This window comes from Otolemur garnettii, unplaced genomic scaffold (genome assembly GCF_000181295.1).
Source record: "Otolemur garnettii isolate 467f Iridium unplaced genomic scaffold, OtoGar3 scaffold00018, whole genome shotgun sequence".
Taxonomy (NCBI): domain Eukaryota; kingdom Metazoa; phylum Chordata; class Mammalia; order Primates; family Galagidae; genus Otolemur; species Otolemur garnettii.
The window spans coordinates 9,560,246-9,584,088 of NW_003852413.1; positions in this window are offsets into that span (position 1 = coordinate 9,560,246).

The following is a 23,843-nucleotide window of genomic DNA, read 5'->3' on the forward strand; positions in this document are numbered from 1 at the left end:
ATACAAATAAAATTTGCCCTGGGGGAAAGATGACATCTATTTTAAGTGATCATCAACTCACCTAATTTGATGGCCATGGTGAGAAGAAGGCTGTAGTGATACAGATTGGGATTTCAAAACTCAGCTCAGACCACTAAGCCCCTTACGGGAATTACTTGCTTTTTTGGAAATCCTGTGTCTGGCTGAGAGAACTCGGGACAGTAAGTCTTGTTTCTCTGTGACATGTGTTTAATACACATGAGATTAAGGAAGGAAGCTGAGCTAAAGATGTTCCCTATAGGACAAGATTCACAGGCAAAGAGCAGAGAGCACAGACTAAGAGTGACAGGTGGCTTGTTGCACAGAATGGGGGCAGGGATGCATCCTCAGCCTCCTCCACCTGCTCACATGAAACCCTCGGGTCTCTGCAGGGGTCCTGTGGGTGCAGAAAAAGGGCAGAAGGGGAAATAGAGGAATGAAATCAGAGACTGGACAGCAGAGCTGCCTTATCTCAAGAGTCCACATGCTCTGGAAATAAAAGAACATTCTCCCCATGTGAGGCTGCTCTTATTTCTCCGAATCAACTGTTTACTCCTCAGACCTGAGAGGAGATGCATTTGAATTGGTGCACACTATCTTTTGAAGTTATCTTGCATGATTTGTTTCATGTGGAAATGTCATCCTGAATCCTTAAGAGCATTTGTTGGAAAGCTCTAACGGGGATATAGACGTCTTATACTTTACAGCCGGGATTTTCAACCTGTGTGCTTCAGCACACTGTGTGCCCTGAGAGGATCTGAGGTGTGCCTCGAAAAGTTTCAAAGATCACTAATTAAATTATTTTTGAAAGACGTTCAAAGCACAGCAAGCATATTGCTTTGTGGGGGATCAGCATCACTCAAATGTGTGTGGAAGTTTAAGTATAGGTTCAAGTGTGCCATGAAATAAAAAAGAGTTTGAAAAACATTGTTGGAAAGAACAAACACACTACATTTCTTCTTGTACGAACAGAGTTTATGGCCCATGTCCATTAAGAAAATACGGCCCATCTCAATCAGCTATAAAGTAAGAACACAAGAGGGGGCTTAGAAATCATTCAGTTCCAAGGGGAGCCTTGGACTGATAGTGAATTGAGACATAGGCAGGGAAGGACAATGTCTTGCCCAGATCACTTGTTGAGTCTGTGTTAAAGCCAAACAATGTCCATCTTAGACTATCAATTGGTATTTCCTCATGCTGACTCCAGCTTGACCATCCCCTGTCAGCTTTAATGATTCAATTGCTCCAGCTTCAAATGAAATTCTTGTGATGGTGGGGGCAGTGGAAAATATAAGATACAAAATCAGGCTGACATTCAATGACTCACTTTTCCAAAATGTTTTGTATCAATGTATAAAGAGCGGGGCAAATATAAGAGTTCTGGCAGGGGCCACAGGCAAGATTCTCCAAAACGCAGGGGGCATGTGTCTGCTCACCCCTGCTGCAGAGGAATCGGTTGCAAGGTCTCTTTTCAGTAAATCGTTGTTTATAAGTTCTCCCCTTAAAGAGAAAGAAAAATTGAGACTGCATGCAAAGCACAGAACAAAAGTTGAGACTTCCAGTGAAGCAGGAAAGCGGAGACTTTTAAAAGCTGAGAGATGGGGGTGGGAGGAAGGAAAGGGATTCTTAATGGCATATTGTTTTCTGAGCTCTACCAATTAGCAAACATCTCTTCTAAAAGGAAGAAAGAGGGAAGGAATTTCATGCACTGAAATAGCCCCCGTCAGCTGCAAACGCGCCAGGCTTCTGCAGCAGCGCTTTCATGCCCCTTCGCTAACGCGGCCCATTACATCAGCCCAAGTGCATCCTGGGGCTATTGTTATGCTAATGAGGCGGCCCTGGGACTGGATTCTCCCACTGCCCCGGGAGACATTCCCACCGCAGACCGGCTCTGGGGCTCATTCAAGCTGAGCTGAATTGCCCTGGAGAATAAAAGCTGCAGCCTTAATGAACCGCTGTGCTCAGCTCCGGGTCCCAGCGTGATTGTGGTGCTGGCTGCCTCCCCGCCCGCCCGAGAGGAAATGCCAGGCCTCCCCATGCACACCGGGCGCTGGGAAGTAGGGCTCTCCTTAGGGAGCTGGAGTTGGGCTGTGTCTTGTTTTGAAAATAAAATATCGTAGGGTATTATATCTCTGGATCACGGGTGTCCTGTTTTTGGGACGGAAACAAACCTCAGTGTCCGTTATTATTTTCCTGCCCAGCTCCTGGGATCTGCCCCCCACCCCGTCCCCGCCCTCCCCGCGTGCGGGTCGTCTTCCACGTCTCCCACTGAGCGCCTGCCCAAGCCTTCACTTTTTAACGCTGGCAGAGGGCTCCGCTTTATTCTCAGTTTTGTTTTGTTTTTTTCCTTTTAACGCTACTGATAAGTGGGGAAAATAAAAAACTGATTTTAGCAGTACGTATTAATACCTACATGCAAATATATGTATGAATATACCCATTGCCTAGGTGTGGATGTGTATAGAATATCATCTATATAATATGTGCACATACCATTGAGGGGTTTGGGGCTATGTCTCTTTTCTGCTACTTTCTTTGCAGTCTCGACAGTTTGGGTCACAAATTGATCGTGAAGACCACGATCAGGTCTTCTGAACCCTGTGGCATTTCACCTTTAGTCCTCCCTAAAATCATAGCTATGGGAGATTGGCTTGATTTCTCAGAGTTAAGCTTTTTTCTCCCTCTCATTACTATAGAAGAAAGCCTGGCGTTAATGGTCTATCAGACAAAGTTGAGTTGAGAAGTTTGAAAGATGCTGTCGTTCTTGGATCTTGTGATGTCTGACTGAGGAGGCAGAGAGGCAGGAGGGGCCTCCCCAGCCTCCCCAGCCTCCCCAGGAGAGCAGGAGGTGAGTTGCTGGATTAGGCAGGAGGATCACTGGGGCAAGAGTCAGCCCTGCTTGGAGCTGCTGCCTCTCAGGCCACAGACTTTCACCAGCACAGCCTACTGAATTCTCCCTCCCACCCGCACACCCCCAACTGTTTTGACACTCAAGTAAATTTATAGAAAGCCTCTGAAGGGTGGGAATGAGAAATGGTTCTCCTGGAAATGAATTCCAGTTAACATAATGTTAATGATCAGGTTCAGTTTTTAGGAGATCAGAGATTACGTGTTTTACTTTCATTCTAAAGGAATCAGTCCGCAAGGCCGATGTCAAGGGGCTAGGTGTTTCCTTCGGGTGTTCTGGACACTATAGAATACACCGCTCTCCCCTACCTGGTTCTACCTTCTCATCCAGCCTGTGAGACTTCCCATGGTTATGGTCAAATTGGAACAATCCTAATACATTTCCAGTCCAAGGCTTATTTTCAAACAAAATAACAAAGCATTTAAAAAATAATTTAGCATGAAATAATTTCCAATGACTATGTATTTTTAAATGCAATTAGACCAAGACCTTAAAAGTTCTGGGTTTGACTAGATGCCTTAGTCATTAACCTTTACCTAATTAAGCTTGACCTTCTCCTAGCTTGAGAAAAGTATGCAATTCTCCACACCAAAAATTATTAAGACTAGTCAAAAGGGTTTTTGTTTTGGTTTTTCCTCTGAGCTTTAAGACTTAGCAGTTTTATGACCGTGTCTTCCCCTAGTCTGGATTTTCTAGAACTCTGATTCCTTCAGTTTTTTTTTTTTTTTCCTGCACTCTATTCCTGGTTAGAAGCAGAGAAGTCAAAAGAATTCACGGAGCATATCTGTATCCTTTCCAGAACGTGTGGCCTTCCTGATTATCCAATCAAAAATAGATTGATGTTTACAGCCCCACCAACCTCTGATCACAGAGTTTTAGGGCTATAGTGGATTTCAAGGCCAGAGTGGAATCTAGGGAAGGAATCCACATTCTCTCTTTCATAATGTTGCTCAATTATTTCATGGTGGAGGCTGAAAGAGAAACAGGATCTCAAATGAAGCTCAGTCCAGAGCTGGGGATGGTGCTCTAGCCTGCCTTAACACTTTCCTTCTTAATTCCTGTTATTTATACTTTGCAGTTAAATCTCTCTGTGCAACAATTCAACATTATGTAGGAGTGAAAAAAGTCAAGTCCATCGGAGGCCAACGTGAAAAACACACAAACACAGCATCTAAATGAGTTTAAAATAGCATCCCAACATTGTTTAACTACCAGGCAAAATCGCATTAAAGGACAGCTCCATTGTCAGAAGCGGACGTGTTGACATGGAAGAAACCCGGCCAGGATAGTAGTTTTGAACTCTGCTTTTTGATCAGCAGAAGTTTAAAAAAGTGAAATATACTGGTAGAAGAAAGTTTTTTTTTTATTTTGAGCCAGAATCTCCCTCTGTCGGACTAGATAGAGTGCATGGCGTCCTAACTCATAGCAAACTCAAACTCTTTGGGGCTTAAGCAATCCTCTTGCTTCAGCCTCCTGCGTAGCTAGGACCACAGGCACCCAGCTGTGTTTTCTATTTTTAACCGAGATGGGGTCTCACAGTTTGCTCAGGCCGGTCTTGAACTCCTGAGTTCAAGTGATCCACCCATTTCATCCTCCCAGAGTGCAGGATTATAGGCGTGAGTCACCACTCCTGGCCAGCAAGATTATTATTTTTCTTGCTCCTGGCTAGTTTATGGCTAAAATCCTCCAATGAAAGACCAATTAACCAGGGGGAGAAAAGCATACAGATGTTCTTAACGTACATCTTATGTGATATAGAGCCTTCAGAAATGGCAGACCCCAAACAACAGGGAAACGTGTGTCTCGTTAGAGTAGATTTGATGGAGGAGGAAACAGTTGTGGAGATACAGGATTGAAGGATGACCGAGGAATGGCCTGATGGCAGTATCCCGGGGCGGGAGGGGGTTGCATTTATCGAGGTCTGCTCACTCAGATTCTTCTCTCTGTCTTCTAAGTGTCTCCCTCTCCTCTGAGGAGTGGAGGAAACCCCTGGAATGAAAGTCTTATGACCTCCTTTAAAGGAAGTCACCTACTCCCTGGGAGAAAGGGAGAGGGGAAGGTCAGCATGGCCATCCTGCTTCTGCTCTTTTCTCCAATGCCAAGTTGCTATATTTTGGGATGGTGTCTCCTGAACCCCATTAAATGCAATCTAGAACCCTAGTGTTCAGAAGCAGATAAGAAGGAGACATTTAGGTAGAAGCTGAAGTCAGTGGCGCAGAGGTCTGACTTCTCTACCATCCCATCATCATCCCTTTATGTTCTGACTCTTTTTTTTTTGGAGACAGAGCCTCAAGCTGTCCCCCTGGGTAGAGTGCTATGGCATCACAGCTCATAGCAACCTCCAACTCCTGGGCTCAAACGAGTCTCCTGCCTCAGCCTCCCAAGTAGCTGGGATTACAGGCACCCGCCACAACACCTGGCTATTTTTTGGTTGCAGCTGTCATTGTTGTTTGGCGGGTCCAGGCTGGATTTGAACCCTCCACCTTAGGTGTACGTGGCTGGCGCCTTATGTTCCGACTCTTAACTCATTCACTGATTCCCAAAGAATGCTGGATTCCCCGACGGCGTTGCTGAGGATGAATGGCTGGTCTCCCCTCCCTGCCCACCAGGTTTGTGAGCTCGGGAAACAAGGCTGTGATCAATACAGCTTTATTAAGCACCCGCCAGTCCCCAGCTATGCCATTTATATAGCTAATGATACTTAATGCTGGTGCCTTAGGGGATGACGTAAATATCCACAGAGTACCAGTAAATTTGGTAAAGTGTTAGCAATACATATTACTTGATGTCCTTAAAAGATGGTGATAGATATACGTTTGTAAACCTACGATAGAACAATTGATCGTATTTTTTGTTGATTGTCAGGTAAATTCCAGAAAAAGAAAAACCAGACATATTTTAATATATTCTTTGAATGAATTAAATTGAAACCACAGCATGGGAGTATAGAGAAACAGCCTCCCAAATTAGGAGAAGAATTCAGGCGTCCTCAAACTGCGGTCCACAGGCCACATGTGGCCGGCCTAGGACATTTATCCGGCCAGCTGGGTGTTTTTGCTGCTGCTGCCTGTCCTGCTTAGCAGCCAACTCATCCCAGGGCCCACAGTCTGGCCCTCCAATGGTCTGAGAGACAGTGAACTGGCCCCCTGTTTAAAAAGTTTGAGAACCCCTGGAAGTAATCAGAGAGATTGTGGTTAATGAACACCTTCCATGAAAGCCTGGTTTCCCTGCCAGCTGGCTTCAAGCTGCAGTCGTCTGGGTGTGCCTGGGCTTGGCTTGAAGCAGGCCTAAGCCTTGGTGATGTCCTGTCTCCATCTCAGCTGTCCTGTGTGTGATCCTGTCATCAGCAGTGACTACACCGTCCTCCAGAGGGAAGCAAAATTTGTGTCTGAAAGTGGTTGAGAGGACGACTGTTCCTTCTGCTTTGAATTCCACTTCCTGTTTTGGACTTTTCCTTTTTAAATTGATGGATTAATCATCTGTTTATTTTCCTTCATCGTTATTGATCTTTCATCATTCGGTTTGATTGTTTCCTCCAGGAGACTTCACTGGGCCTGCCGCTGGAGTCTCTCTTTTCCCTTAACCCTCTTGCCGTACTTTATACTTACTGGGTTCCGTTTTTTGTGTTTTGGTCTCTGCACTCAATGTATCTACAGTTGACTTCAAAGACGATGACCTGCTCAGCCATACATGTTAGCATGCTGTCTGGAATGCAGTAGGTGCTCAGAGTTACCTTTTGGAATTGTTCAATTTCATACAAGGAGCCCAATTCATGCATTAGACAAGTTTTTGATATAAACTTTTTCTGGATATTCCTGGATGTTTCTGGATTCCTGCAATATCTGGCAGAACGTTAACAAAGGGTAATTGCATTAGCAGGTTAAAAGCACAACAGTGATTTCTTTCTTTCTTTTTTTTTTTTTTTTCTGTTTTTTGCAGTTTTTGGCTGGGGGTGGGTTTGAACCCACCACCTCTGGCATATGGGGCTGGTGCCCTACTCCTTTGAGCTGCAGGCGCCACCCAAAACAGTGATTTCTCATGAGCCATAAAACAACCCATTTCGAGCACAAGACCGTTCTCACCCCCATAGAAACATAGTTGCTATCTCTCTCTGTCTTTCCATATAACTTTCCATAACTTACCATCCAAATGGGGGAATTTCTGAGAGTGAGAGTCGGCACGATTAGTAATTATATCACAACAGCAGACATGCCACAGAACTGTCCCTGGGAGCTACGATCATCTTAATGCACTGAGCTTATCCTATAACATTGATATTAAGATTCCTGTTTCTCCCCAGCTGTGTGTTTCTTAGAAGTCAAGTGTCATTTTATTTGTGTCAACAGAATGCCGTTTACACGGTAGTGTATTGTCCCGTGTGTGCTGAATGCATGACCTTTCTCCCAGCTACTGCTGTTACATCCTTTTCTTCACTGAAGTACACACATCGTGATCTGGGGTTGCCTTCTGCGTATGCCAACTAAGCAGTGAACAGATGTTTTATCAGAATCTGAGGAACAAGAAAAAATGTTTATAAGCACATGTGAAACACCCCTGTTAGCCTCAAAAGTAACAGAGGGAGGTTTGTGCAGGGATAGCCACAAGCCCCACAAGATAGAACAGTTGGATCATGGGTGAATCCAGAGACAAGTGCAGTTACCTTGAACTCCTTTTTAATTGATTTGTTCAGCCTTATGTTGAGTCAGTAGAATGTGAATGTTATGACTGCACTCTTCCACTCAAAGCCGTAGAATTGGGGGCCTACTGATTACAAATGTTTTGACCTTTACCTCTCAATGCCTCAGTTTCATCATCTGTAAAATGGGAAGATCATACTTCCTTTCTCCTGCTTATCTTCTTTTTCTTCTTCATTATCATTATGATAAAAGGATATTAATGTTTAGATTGTCCTGAAAGGTCCAGGACTTATCCGTCTCTGTAGTTGAGCATGTGTAATAGTGAGTAGCCGTGGTAGGTGCTCAGTAGATGGTTGATGAAGAAGTGAATGAAGGAAGGAATGAGCGCTGTCCTCAGTGCAGGAACCACTGGTCTTGCTGTGATCTTTAGTTACATAGGCTGTAAGTAAAGCTTTGTTTGCTTGTTCTTTTCAGACGTCCTGATACACTTTTAGGAGCAGCCAGAAAGGTTCATTTAAGAACAGTCGAGGGCCAACAGTGAGCTTCTTCAGGGTGAGATGTTGAAGATGATGGTACCTTAGTGATTTCCTTCGCTGATATTCCAAGCACCAAGTAAAGCCCTTCATCATTTTCAAAGAAGAAAGCAGAGCTTCCAGCATCCCACCAAATCAATCAGTGCAGTTTTAATGCTCTTTTAAAAGTTAAGATCCTTGCCATGTTTGGTTTATGGTGACTCAGACATTTCTAACCGAAGAAATAAAAGAGGCAAATAAATCTTGCCGAGGGAGATAGCTTAGTGGTCTAGGTCTCGGGGTGGAAATGGGGAGACTCCCTGGAACTGTAAAGTTCAAATTACAGCCACATTGACTCACCCTTTCTTCTTGTTTGAGATAAATTGAGTTGCACTTGGTTTATGGTGGGAGAGTCGTTTGGATAAGTGCTCTAAACACCCAGGGTTTGCTTGCTCTGTGGAGGACATTGGAGAACTCATGAGAAAGGTTTTTCTTTTTTCTATTAGAAAATGGTTTGCCATAATTTGTTTGGCCCCAAATTCTGGTACTCAGCTGAAATGTTGGGAAAACAGAGAACTGGCTTCCCCTATGGTATATTAGACACTTAATAAAACACAGATGATTAAGAGGCCTCTTTCTGATTCCCAGAGGAGTGCTTGAGACTGAGTGGGGAATAGAGGTAAAGAAATGGGGTGACAAACTTTAAGATGGTTCTTTAAACGTCAGATTTAGCAGTAGGGTTAGAAAAATAGCTCTTGGGATATTTTAACCTATAAGCACCACCACTGGAAGGCCTGGGAGTATTTATTTCCAGTGTATTTTCAGAGACAGAGCAATAGGACCAGTGTTTTGAATCCAGGCAGTGGACCAAATAATGGGTACAGAAGTGATCTTTGGATTATCAAAGCTATGAAAGAAATAGTTTCTGCTTTTTAAGAGAGAGCTTCAAATCTATAAATATAGACTATCAAATATTCTGGTAAGATAGTTTGAGAAACACACAAAAAAGAGGAGGGCTTGTGTACCAATGGACACTGACAGAATGTTTGTATTTCAAAGATTTTTAAAAGTTCTCTACGTGTTCAAACTGAATGTCTATATACGGTACAAAGAAATATAAATCAGCTTGTCCTCCTCAGTAATACTTAACACTAAGACATAATTCTGGAATTCCTAGAAAGTTTGGAGTGGGAATAGGCAACATTCAAGGGTTTATACCATGACTTATGAGCAAAAGCAACAGAAAGATTTTCTCAGATGTAAAAACATGGAGGACGTGAACTATTTAATACAACTTTTTATAAAACTTCTTATATGACTCTTAGATGGTATAAGGCTTGGACAAGGAGATTGAAACTAGATATTTTTATTGCCTGATACAGAGGAGAGTAGGAACTCAGAAGATTATTATTGAATAGAGTATGTATATATACACACATGCACACATGCAAATATACAGGCATATATACATTTAATTCAATAAGGATAATAAGATATAATTAATACATGTTGATATATATACATGTGTGTATATATGTGTGGAAAAATGAAAAAGGTAAACTGAGTACCTTTTTTCCCTTGTGTGAATCATTGTTATTTTATTATTATTATTATTTTTTGTTTGAGACAGAATCTCACTATGTCACCCTTGTTAGAGTACTGTGGCACTCACAGCAACCTCAAACTCTTGGGCATAAGTGATTCCCTTGCCTCCCACGTAGCTGGGACTGTAGGCACCCACCACAATGCTGGCTATTTTTTGGTTGCAGTTGTCATTGTTGTTTAGCAGGCCCGGGCCAGGTTCGAACCCACCTGCTTCAGTATATGTGGCCGGTGCCCTAACCTCTTAGCTATGGGTCCTGAGCCCATTTTTTTAACTTAATTTTTAATTGAAATCATAACTACATTTATGGGGTACAATGTGATAATTTGATACGTAAGTGGAATGCTTAAATCAAACTAACATCACCATCTCTTCACTTACTTATTTTTTGTGGTAAGACATTTAAAATTTCCTCTTAGTTATTCTGAAATATACCCTTTGTTGTATACATTAGACGAGATCCCACCAATCGCCTTCCCCCCTCCACCGACTGTCCCTCCTCTCCCCTCCCCCTTGCTGGACTATATTTGTGTTTTATTATTTGTACGAGTGTGTAAGTGTTTATATATTGGTTTGATAATAGTATTGAGGACGTTGGATACTTTTTTTCCATTCTTGAGATGCTTCACTGAGAAGAGTGTGTTCCAACTCCATCCAGGTAAATGTAAAAGATGTAAATTCTCCATCTTTTTTTAAGGCCCAAAGCAAACAAACTGAGTCCTTTTAAAGTATAAAATAAACGAACTGTGTCAGACAAATTTGGGGGAAGTCCCACGAATGCCCCACTTCACTGGGATTTGTCACAGCTTTTAAGTGAAACCACCCTCTCCCTGCACTGCTCCCAGCTGACCGAGCAGAGCAAAAGACTGGAGTGGTGACATTTCTGCCCAGGTAAGACCTCTTCCTTCTACAGCTCTCCACTGGCTGACTCAGAAATTCTCAAAACTCCACTGGCCTTGGGGCTCTGCCTACCCGTCCTCCTTCCCCGTTCCCCTTCCAGGTGTCAGACCTGTCTCAGGGCACCTCCCCCTGCTTCCTTTCCCTTTTGTCTTTTACCCAATTAATGTTTTACATTTCTAACTCCATCTTGGTGTCTGCTTCCCAGAGGACTCCAGTTGATCGCAGCTGTTACCTGTTTGCTCGCTTGTGGTGAACGGGTAGGCAGAGAAAATAAAGATAGACTAAATTATCAATTTTTGGAGGGTGGGCTTAGAGGTTAAGAAAACTAATAAAACCATTAAAAAAGAGGTCAAAAGAGGAGGCATGAGACTAAATGACAAAAGTATCACAAAATATTCTAAATGGAATGGATTCTTTTTTTTATTTCTTATAGCATAACTATGTACATTAATGCAATCATGGGGTACAGTGTGCTGTTTTCATATACATTTTGAAATACTCTCATCGAACTGGTTAACATAACCCTCATGTCATTCTCTTAGTCATTAAGTTAAGACATTCATACTCTACTTTTAGAAAGATTCACTTGTACCCTTGTAAGATAAACCAGAAGCAATGTCAAAAATACACTTTTGGGACCTGATCAAACTAAAAAGTTTCTGCACAGCCAAGAACACAGTAAATAAAGTGGGTAGATAGCCCTCAGAATGAGAGAAGATATTTGCTGGTTATGTCTCCGACAAAGGTTTAATAACCAGAATTCACAGAGAACTCAAATGTATTAGCAAGAAAAAAACAAGTGATCCCATCTCAGGGTGGGTAAGGGACTTGAATAGAAATTTCTCTAAAGAAGATAAGCACACGGCCTACAGATACATGGAAAAAATGCTCTCCATCCTTAATCATCAGAGAAATACAAATCAAAACTACTTTGAGGTACCACCTAACCCCAGTAAGATTAGCCCATATCACAAATGGAATGGATTCTGACACAAGATCCAACCACTTGCTCCCAATAGACGCTCCCAGCAGAGCGGTAAACAAGCTCTAAGGGGAGGCAGGTGACAACAACAGAAACTGTTAGATGACTTGATAGGCAAACACAAAAGAGAATACAGCAGTTAATTCCAGAGCAAGATGATACATATAACTTTGTAAGAGACTAAGATAGTTAAAAATGAGTATTAGAAATTTAATCAGAAGCTAATCTCTTATGGCAAAGAAACCTTCTCAAATTCTAGAGTCTAATCCCTGACAATGTAGCAAATTTGAAGCCAGAGTCATACACTGGGTCTCCGATGAGTTAGTAGGGTCCAGTATGACTGCATCCCCTGATAGAATATTGGAGAAGCATCTGTGTTAATAATATCTGCTGTCTAAGCCTGTAACTGTCCCCCCTCCACCACCAGCCCGGTTAGTGGCTTGTTCCAACTCCTTGTTCTTCCCATGGTCCAGAAACTAAAGGCTCATATGAGATTCTAGGAACCTGCTTTAGGGTCGGCAGCCACTCTTGTCGGTAGGTGCCTGTGTCTGCCAGTTGTTAAATATTACAAATATTTAACTGAGTATGTTTTGCTTCACTGACAGAGCAAAAATATTTCCAGGGAGATGAGGAAACACGGGTTACCTGTTAAAGTGATCCATGTATACTATAGGAAACGCTCTCTCATAAGAGATGATTAAGACCCCATCACTTCATCATACTAGAAGATACTTAGCAAAGCCATGCCTAATCATTAATCTCAGGTGACTGAAGAGTGGTGAGGGACATTTAAGGAGAGATTACTTTATCATGTGCCCAAAATGTGCTTTTTTTCCTTTTTCTACCAATGATTTATTTATTCTACTCTTCACCAACAGACTAGGTTTTGGTAGTTGTGTCTTGGCCTGTCCACTTGTCTAATTCTTTACTCTTTTAGAGGAATGTATACGATTTATAATGATCTAACAATTGTATGACAGGTTGTAGATAAAAATACTAAAGTCAGTAAGGGTCAGAGGTCATGACCCTTAGTCAGGTGTCATTAAACCAACTCAGATGTCTATTACTTTCTTCAAGACTGTCCTATGCGATCTTACCTATTCTCACTCTCTCTCTTCCCCATCCCCTTCCCTCCCTTTCTCCACCATTTGTGAGGCTGAAGCAAAGGGCTATTCAATATGGCGGAACCAGCTGGGCCCCTGATTTGAGGGGGAGCTTCCCAAGACCAACTGAGAAAAACATGTAGTTGGGCTTGACTTCTCATATTCAGAGATTGTTTCTTCACCTACCCATGATTATCCTAATGCAGATGTAAACTCTTTCTTGATCTTTCTGTTGATGCAAATAAAGAAATAAAACTTAGACTCATTGCTCAGCTTCATGTAAACTTCACTCTCTTTTTGTTGGAATGAGATGAGATTTTTATCACTCCACCTTCCCTTTGAGAAAGAAAAATTATTCAGTTCTTTCAAAACAACTCTACTTTGGTACCAATTTTGTTAAATGCAGAATAATATCTTCAGATCAGAGATTTGGGAATTCAGAAATTAAGTTTGTTTAAAATGTTAGCCACGAAAAATGTCTCAGTCTGTTTCGTGTTGCTGGACACCTCACTGGCTAGGGATAATTTATAAAGAATAAGAGGTTGATTTGTTTCATGGTTCTGCAGAATGGACAAGAAGCAAGGGGCTAATGTCTGCTTCTGGTGAGGGCCTCAGCAGGCTTTCACTGATGGTGGAAGTGAACAGGTGGGCGTCAACATGGCTACAGAGGGAGCAAGAGAATGGAGGGGGCATGCCTTTTTTAACAACCAGCTCTCGCAGGAACTATTAAGAATGAGGCATTCATCACCCCGTCTCCACCAGCAAGAGCTTCAGTCTCTTCATGAGAGATCTTCACCGACCCAAATACTTCTCATTACGACCCACTTCCAACATTGTGGAACACGAGATTTGGAGGGGATAGACGTCCACAGTACATAGTGAAGATCAAATCAGCCTTCATGAGCATGATGTTTTTTCCCCTTGGCATATATTTTATATCTTTTACTGGATAATTTTACACCACCATCACTTAATTTCAAAAACAAAACCAGAGAAATTCATTTGGTGGCATGGGAAGATTTTTTTTTCCAAGTTGTTTAATTCTGTGTAAAGAAAAATATTTTTGTCAGGGTGTGGTGGCTCATGCTTGTAATCCCAGCACTCTGGGAGGCCGAGGCAGGTGGATAGTTTGAGCTCATGAGTTCTAGACCAGTCTGAGCAAAAGCAAGATCCCCATCTCTATGAAAAAAAAAATAGAGAAACTGAGGCAAGAGGATAGCTTAAGCCCAAGAATTGGAGGTTGCTGTGAGCTATGATGTCACAGCACTCTACGAACAGCAACAGATTGACACTCTAAAAAAAAAACCAAAAAAGCAAAGAAAAAGAAGAATATTTCCAATATTTATTATACTTTTCAGTTTTCTGTCAGAATTTTGAAGTGACAAAGGCAATACTTTCACAGGTCTTGAAGGTAAGGGCTAAAAACAAAATAAGACCACAGAAGCAATTTCATTTTTCTCTTTTCCCAGGAAAAACATTCATGTATAAAACTTACAAAAATTAGCATTTTAGTTTTGTTTGCCAGGAATGTCTCATTCTTTCCTCTTGGTGGTGGCCCAGAACTTGATAACTCCCACAGAATGATTAAAAATGAGAATATCAGTTCTAAAGAATTAGGGCCTTATATGCATCATGACTGTCCAATCTCCTCTGTCAATGGGAACTTCTCAAGTGAAAAGTCCAGGTCCTGGTCTTTTGGGTAAGTGGGACTGTATCTCAGGGCTGCTTCTGTAGAACCTCTCTTTACTGTATGGGATTTACGTAGCACTCCCAGCTGCTGTGTCCTCGGTCCGTTCAGAGGAACAAAGGCGGGTTAACGTCTGCACGTTTGGGAAAAGATTCGGCATGCTTGCTTATCTGTCTGTGGTTCTGTACCAGATTTGGCTTTGCAAGACGCTTTGGCAGAACTCGGCAGGGAATAAATACCCTTTTAATAATCTAAGAAATACATGACTGCTTCAACATGTTCAGGCTTAGTAAATGCTATTTAATTGTCAGAGGAAACAGGAAAACCCATGGACTACCCAAATTATTGGTAGCTAAACATGAAGTGCTAGCCACACAGAGCTTCCTGATTGTATAACAGCTACTAACTCAATGTAAAGGTCATCTCCCCCTTTGCCATAACACTATGATCAAAAACATGATCCCATGCTTTTAAAAATAACTCCTTTGGCACCAACAGGGACAGAAGAGAGAAAAAAGAATAAGAAAGTAGAGTCATAAGTTTCACTGCTCTTCCTGCCAATATATACAAACCCATACCCAAAACACATCTCATTTACATGCCTGTTTATTTTGTTTTCATGGCTGTCTGGAAACTGGGACCTTTCCTTTTTTCCCCCTAAATTGAGACAAAGAGAGATTAAAATAAAGCACACTCTGACCCTGCCTAGCTGTGTCCATCTCTGTAATGCCCAGGCCTTCCCATCATCATGGGGCAAAGGTTCTTATCACTGAGGGACTCAAGGTAGGTCGAGGTATATTTCTGGAGATTTGGAAAGAATATTGGGGATTCTTTTGTTCATAAATTTCAATTTACAAATCTTGCTCTAGGAGTTACTAATTTTGCTGGGTGTTAGGAAGATTGAAAGAGAGAGCAAGGGATATGGCCAGGGACTAAATAATTTCATAGAAATGGACATTTTGAATTTACAGTAGGGTAAAATACATTATTCTAATAACTGAGCAGCAAAAAGTGACATGTTATTGTTATTAACAAGGACTTACTGTTTTCAGGCCTTACTCTAAATGCTTAATAAATAGTAACATGTTTAATCCTAATAACAACCTTATGAGGTGTGACTGTTATCCTCATTTTACAGAGGATGAAACAGACTCAGAGACTTTAAGACACTTCTCCAAGGTCATACAGCATGTAAATTGAAGATCCTGATTTGAGCTCAGATAGTGTAGCTCTCAAGTCCTAAGTTTTTCTATGACTTCCAGTTCATCCTCCTTGTTCATTTCCTCATGAAACTCCCTCTTTGTAAACCAGAAATCATTTACCTCTTTGGGTATCTGATGCGCCCTTGATCCATATTTTTCTTTAAGAAAGTTCATTTTCTTCCCAGCATTGAATCCTGTCATCCCTGTGGGCAACTACTCGTTCTGCAGACCGAGGGCCATATTCAGGTTCAGTCTTAGAAAAGGGAGATTTTGAGAAGCTGCCTCTTCCCAAAATCAGACCCTATTTTGCAGACCCAGCTTGGTCTCCCCGTTCGTGATTTCTCTTTTTCACTTTACACTGATTTCAAAGGGGCACGTTCTGTTTCCATTCTGGGGACTAATTTCTCCATTCTTAATTTCTCCCTTTCTTTCTTAAATCAAATGATAGATTTGATGGAAGTAGAGACGGCCTTGTGGGGATAACAGCAGGAAGGCTCAGCATTGCCTCCCTGAGTGAGAACAATATTCCAATGAATGATTTTATATTTTTCAAGGAGAATAAGAAATCACCACGTAAATCTTTGCAAGCTCAGCCTGCACCAGGCGGTAGAAAGAAGTTTTGATAATGGGCCGTAAACCAGGCATAACCAACAACCTGGGCGTGCCGTGATTCATTCTGGAATTGTTCTGCTGAACTGCACACGCAAGGGCAAAATGGATTCTGCAAACTTTGGAGTTCTCAGCAGTATCAAATCTGTGGTCTTTGGGAGGAATTCTGTGAAGAAAAGGATATTAGTTTGTTGTAAAAATCAACCGTTTCCCAAGGGCTTCCAAATAAAGCAGGCCCTTCATTGTCTGGGTACCCAGCTCCCTCACCTCCAGGCTGCGTAACCTCAGTACACCTCAGCACACCTTCCATGGCTTTGATCGCCCTTCAAGTTGATTGTTCCAGACTGTCTGAACTCTTACGAGTTTAGATGCTCTACTGATAAATCCAGTGTCATCCTTTGCAACTTTCTCCTTTGAACTTCATGATCCTACTTTAGTTTCTCTTTGGTCCTCCTATGATGCTTGTGCTTTTTGAATTAATCAATAGTCTACCCTTTGGAATTGGTGCTCCTTCCTAAAATTCTTTCTCATTTTTCACACAGCTACTTTTGCTTACCCATCAACGATCAGCCTACATCTAACCTCCCTTGGAAAACCTTTTCATTCCACCTTCGTATGTGGGTCAGTTTCCCTGAGTACCAGGCTAAGTTTCCCTCTCACCAGGACTACCCTACTGCCTGGGAGCATTGAAGGGATCAAACCGAGACACTCTTCAGAAAGGAAGAAGCTATTAATGATTATTCTGAAACAACACACATATACCAGGACTGTTCAGGGAAAACTGATATGTCTTGTCAATGTTTCTGGAATTTCCTGTGGAGGTGCACACTTCCTCTTCTGTCTGTGGCTTACAGGAGGAGAACCTCATTTATGATTTTTTTTCCTGCATATCCTTTATTTGCTCTATCTCATATGCCCTAATGCATAATTGGAGCTCAACAATAGCAACTATTGTATAAAACAATAATTATGTACATAACGACTTGTGTGCATAAATAACAAAATAGCCTATTTCTATGAAGGTACATAACAGAAAAATATGCAATGATAGGAGTATATCTACTGCAAGTGCCAAGCAGAGAGCTAGTTACCATAGATGAGAACTCTGATGTTTATAATTCTCACCTTAAAAATGAGGGTCCTGAGGCACAAAGAAGGGAAGAGCTGAGAGTTGGGCTCCAGTCGGTCAGATGTTAAACTGTGAGTAAGATAGTTAGTTTTATGTGATACCTTGGCTGGCTCATAGGATGCCTAGATGTCTGGTTAAACGTTATTTCTGGGTATGTCAGTGAGGATGTTTCTGGAAGAGATTAGCAATCGAGTAGGTAAACTGAATAGAGTGGACACCCTTACCAATACTGGGGGCATCGGTGAACCCCTCGAGGGCCTCGGGGGAGCATAGAAGTGGAAGGAGGGAGGATTCGCTCTCCACTTGACCGTTTGAGCCAGAACACTAATCTTTTTTTGTGCTCCTGGTTCACAGCCTTCAGACCACAAGTTGAACTTACACCATCCATTCTCCAGCTCTCAGGCCTCCAAACTACACCACCAGCTTTCCTATGCCTCCGGTTTGCAAAGGGCAGACTTTGAGACTTCTCAGCCTCCATAACTGTGTGACCCAATTGCTTATAATAAATCCCATTATATATACAGGGTTAGGGTGTCCATAAAGTTCACGTGTGATTTAAAACAGTTCTCTATTTATTATTGTATGAGTTTTACATAGAAAGCAGAATAAAATGCTACAATAAAATAATAAAAGGGAACCCCCAAGATGTTCTGTTTGGTGCTCTGATTCCACAAACATTCTAAATATAATATAATCTTCTTATGTAAAGTTACCCAACCCTTCATATAAAGTTTGCCAGATATTATTTATTTCAGGTATCTCTAATTACTAGAAATACCAAGATAGCCAGCAAAGAATAGACATTTTCAGATGTTGATCAAGATCAATTAGTCGTATTCCGTGTAAGTGTGTTATTATTTAATTCATGCAACCAGCTTGAAAGTTGTCAGCAAAACCCAAGGCAAAAGCAAAACAAACAAGAAAAACAAGAGGTACGAAGACTTACCATGTCGGAAATTTTCTGAAGAGTGTGGATACCAGAATGGATAGAATATAATTCCTAACCTTGACCGACTCCCTGTCCAGTGGAGAGACGAAACAAACAGCTGTAATTCAATGCGGTATGTTCTAGAAATGAGACATATACAAAGTTCTATCAGGACCCAGCTGGAAAAGTGATTGATTTTTCCCAGGGAGTCATGGAGAGTCACAGAAGAAAAGGTGAACTTTGAGCTGGACGTTAGTGGATGAGTTAATTCCCCAGGTCGACAGGTGAGACAGGTCATTTGAGGGAGTGGAAAAATGTTCCCTGGACAAGTTCGGAAGAATGTGAAATACTCCAGGGACCCTAAACTGAGCCGTTTATCGGAATGCAGTTCTCTGCAGGAGCCCGTGTGCCAAGGGACTTTCCTATGATACAAAGTAGTTTAAACTTTGAGTGACCCTGTGAGGTCAGGTATCAGCCTATACTGAAAAGACAAGTGGTCTGAGAAGCAGGTCACCTGCGTGTAAGTCCTGATTCCACGTTATCAAGAAAGTCTCCTTTAAGGCAAATGCCTTACCTTTCTGGATTACAAAACCAGTCAGTCACCTACAACTCTAACATTCTAATTTACAGATTAAGGATAGTATCTTATCGTAAGAGATACAGAATTAGAAGAATGGGTTTTGTTTGTCTGAAAAAAAAAAAAAAACCCCAAATGTATTTAATTCCTGTCCTAGTAGTAGTCATTTTAGCTCATACACAGAACTGGATTTATATGGTGCAATCAAGCAGAAGATTTGACATATAGGCTGATGATGTACAAAACCCTCAGTGAAACAATATATATATGAAGAATGAGGAATTACATCTTCCACAGTAAGAAGAGAAATCACGGCCTGAGACGAAGGACAGAACTTTTAGAATTTTTTTAAGACTAGACTTAAATCCTTTCTAATCTTTGAGAGCATCTGGCCCGTATCTCAGACTCCCTGGAGGAGTAGGAAGGGGCTTTTCTGAGACGCTCCAGGGTAGGTGAGTGAGCTGTTGAATTGTGGAGGAGGAGGGTGGAGTTGCAGGAGGCCACAGCAGCAGCTGAGGCCCAAGTAGAGCCACAAAGGGCTTTGAGGGACCTGGAAACTCAGACCCAGGGCTTGTCTTATCAGTTTCCGGCTTGGGACTGGCTGTGATGGGCACTCAGTATCACAGCATCCCTTCCGTGGAGCACAGCACCCAGAATTTCTCACCACCTTTCAGAGAAGCCACCGTCATCAGCACTTACGGAACATCCGTCACCGTTTCACCTGGTCTACACACATTTTCTCCTCCGAGAAACTGAGAAGGAGGGGAACTGACGCGTAATGATATATAAGTTTAGTGGGTTAAACTTATATATCACAGGTGGTTCCGGGTGGTTTAGCAAACCGGGTCTCATTTGACACCTCCAGGCAGCCCTTCTAAGCAAGTATGATGTAAGTATTACAATTCTCTGCCCCTCTTTATGCGAAATGAGGGATCTAAGGATCAGGAAAGGCAGCTAACGCTGCCCATAGTCAGGGGCCTAGTCAGGATTTGAACCTGGAACTCTCCACTCCAAGGCCCACACTTTGCTCCTGCAACATCCTAGAAGGCCAGCCAATCCCTCATAGGCCTGCTGGTTCACGGGGGTGTTGCTTATGCTCTGCCGGAAAATTTACCTTAATAAAAACATTCGGCTTTAATCTGTTCTTGCAGGTGGTAGAGATGCATGACCAGTGGAAGGGCATCCATTTTTCTTTCTTTCTTCAGTTAAGGATTCTGAATTGGATCCAGCTGTTCTTTGATACAGAGGCCAAAAGACCCCAATATCCTGCTTTTTGTTTTCCTGGAGGTTATTGGCTGTTATTAGCCACCAAAGCTAGGTTGGAACCTCTTGAAGAACTGAAATCTTGGTCTTGGTCAGTGGGTGCTGAGGAGCACGGGGAACAGCAGGGGTGATGGCGTTTCAAGGGTAAGCATCAGTTTCAGGCCTGGCTAAAGCATGTATTGGCTTAGTGGGAAATAGTCTGCAAACAGACTTTAACAAAGAAGCCAGTTGGACTCTTCCCACCATTTGCTTAGAAAAAAATAAATGATGTAGCAATTCTAACCATAATCGTCATCACTTATCATCATTACACACTAACTACTGCATTAAGCTATTTGCAGACCCCATCCTCCTCATCATTTTTATCTATGGCATTTACTGAGCACTTATTATGCACCATGCTCTTATGCTAAGCTTTCATCTTTAGTGTATTATGAGGCTAATAGGGTGCTCATTTTCAAGGCAAAGTAACTGAACCTTAAGATAATGAACTTCTCCAATGTACCCTAATGAGGTAATGATAAAACTGGGAGGTTAAAATCGAAACATTTGCTGAGACTTTCAAAGGTCTAGGAGTCTGTTGCAGTGGGATTCAATGGAAGGAACAGAAAAAAGGCAAAGTTATTGAGGAGAGTGAGAAATTTGCCAACTTCTTCTACCATGCCAGCATTACCCCACTGCTTCTTGCCGTGCTGTTCTCTCTTCTGGTTTTGCAGCCAGAGAAGGCAGACCATCCAGACTGGCACAATCCTAGGCACGTCTAGAGATGAGATTCCCAGAGTTCTACCAAAGAGCCACTCCAGTCAAGAGCTTTGTGGATCAGCTGTTTCAGAATAAGAAATTGATCCACAAAATGAAAGCTGGAACTCAAAAGGGATTTGCATCTTACAAATGTCAGATGTGACAGAGGGTTATTGGTGAGTCACCCCCCCCTTTAAGGAACAGAGGTGGCATAACTCCCACTGAAATAATGAGCCTCAGCCCACTGGCGCCCAAGGAACCAACACAATGGGCAGATGTCCGAACTCTGCTGGCCAGGTCCCAGACGCAAACAATAGAACACTGGCCAATTTCTACTAAAGAGAGTTTCTGAAGCCACGGTATTGCCTTGGCCAGCCAAACGTGCATTACGTGACCACGGTTATCCACAATAGTCCCACTTCATAAAGAAGGCAGGGACTGGGAAGGGGGAGTGATGTGAGTTTACATTCTCAGATGGAGTTTGAGGAAAAAGCCCTCAGAAATGCTTGCCTCCTTGCCCTTGCTGGGGATGGATTGTTTCAGTTTTATGAAATGCTGGAGCTAAGTCCCTTCATGGTGGGGACTCCATGAGTATCAGTTGACCCCCGAACGAGAAGAGTGAGTCCTTGCTCATGGCCAGTCCGGGGCCGTCATCATCGTTGGTCTTTTCCAGACTCGTTTGTTTTAAAAGAGACCTTTTTAGAGGGGAAATCCAAGAGAGTCAGTCTTGGGAAGAGATTTTTATTAAGCCTTCTACAGTCATTGGTCTTGGTTCCTTTGTTCCTTAGATATTGCACCATGTTATAGGGCTATAACAACATTGGATTATCTAAGCAGACCCCATTTTATATCCTATAAAAATAAATGCAGATTACAGAATTTAGAATAAATTTTTTTTTTTACAGTTCCTAGAATTGGGTCTGTTTGTAGATTTGTTTTATGTTGTACTTTTCTATATATTATCTTCCTGCAAGATAAATAAAGCAGGTATTGTTTTCCCTCTTTTACAGGCCGGATTGGCAACCAAATAACTTGCCAATGATTGAGCCTAGTCATGATTGGCAGAGATGGGACTTTAACCAGGTTCTCCTGATTTCAGCCCCCTTTTGCGTACATTTTTTACATGGGTCTATCTGACCCGTACGGGCGATTGCTTACTTATTACACTGAGTCTTAATATGATCATCTCTGGCTACAATATCTTCTCCATATACAAGAGGAGAGTGAAGTTGAGATAAAATTGGATTCATACAACTTCCCTGGGGCCAGGCAGCAATTTTTGCTGTCTCGAATGTATTTACTTTGGGCACAAATGATTTTGCTTTAGAGGAGTGATTTACCTGTAATGTTTAGGAGGAGAAGAAATTATCTCTTAAGGTCTATCTACAGGTGAGTTTTTGCCAATAATTATATCCCCGTCAATCATGCTAAGGCAATGAAAAGTCAGAAATGCAGATGCATTTGGCTAGGTAGCATCTAAAACATTAAAAAAGTATCACAGTGAGTCACTTAAAGGAGGTTTTCTCAGAGAAACTAAATATCTATACATAGTTCCCTTGGGCATAATTCAGAAATCTCCAAAGAGTTTTGCTAAAATAAAACAGAACTCTCCCTCGACTTCCAGAAGACTCAAGCCAAGGCTCGGTTCTAAACCTCTTAGATTTGGAATGGGTTCTAAAGTTGGCAAAAAGGCACTAGCCCATCCTTGCTGGAAATCTCTCAAGAGAGTTAGTTCCAGCTTTCCAAAAACTCACGGCCCAAATATATTTGGCTCCACATCTGAACCTTTGTAATATTTGACATCTATTAGAAATTACCGAGTCAACATCAGAAGCCTGAAATCAAGCTGAACTCCAATGGATTGCCGAAGGCAAACTTACAAGGTTACCATACAACTTAGGCAAACTTCGGAGCCACCTTAAAAACCCATGCGAAGGCTCACTCACATTTTTGGCAAGGACTCAGAGATCTTTGGAGATATTAGTGAGGAGGAAGAGGAAGGAGGGAGAGCTCATTTTTCTCTTCTAATTCATGGCTCCTACACAGTTACTATAGTCTATGACCTCGGAGGACAGAGGACAATGGCCCCTGTGAGATCAGAGTTCTTTAAAAACAAGGTGATAATTTTTCTTAATCTGAGTCAACCCAGTGGAGCTAGTAAGAATAGGAAAATTACTACTTTGACTATACCAAGAGATTGGCAGCCTCTAAGCTGGGGGGAAAAACAAACCCGGATAGGTTTGCTCACAAAGCCAGAAAAGCCCTTACAGATCAGATAAGATATTAATCTAATTCGGAACTCTCTAGTGAACAGAAGGGAAGTGTCCGATTAGAGAGGTCTGATCTAGTCTAGAACCTGAGAAGACCCTTAACGTGCAGGTTGACTTTTTGGTTGGTTGGTTGGTTGGTTTGCTGGTTTGTTACTTTAAAGGAGGCTATAATGTACAACGATTGCCTACAACATTTTGTTCCTTACACACTTTGAGAGTTTGTGAACGCTGCGATTTGTTTCCGAGCGCTTAGGCTCACAGAAATGCTGCCTAAGAAGGTACACACGCTGTATCTGTTTACCGCAGCAGGAAGCATCAGGAAAGCCGTGGTTCTGGATCCGACATCCTGCCACTGAGACATCAAGGTGACCTTGGGATAAATCACTTAATTCCTTTGAACCTCAGTTTCTTCAACAGTAAATGGTTATTATGTCTTTTTCAGAGTGTTGATGTGAAAATGAAGTAATGTGCATGTGATCACCTAGCGCAGTGCTCACCCCAGGCACCAACCAGGTTTTAGAAAGGTTATTTAAATGTCTAAGGAAATGCAAATTCCATCTTTCCTTCTCTTCTCTTAGCCCTCTCATATTATTTCTAGGCAAAGAAAAGCTAAACTTTCTGGAACTTTTCTCCATGATATTATGCTAAATACTGACTTCTAGTATATAAATAGCATGAACTTTTACCTTAAAATTAAGGAATAGAAAAAAGCAAATAAGGTGCATGTATATGTATATACATATATATATATACATATCCCCCCTTTTACCTTTT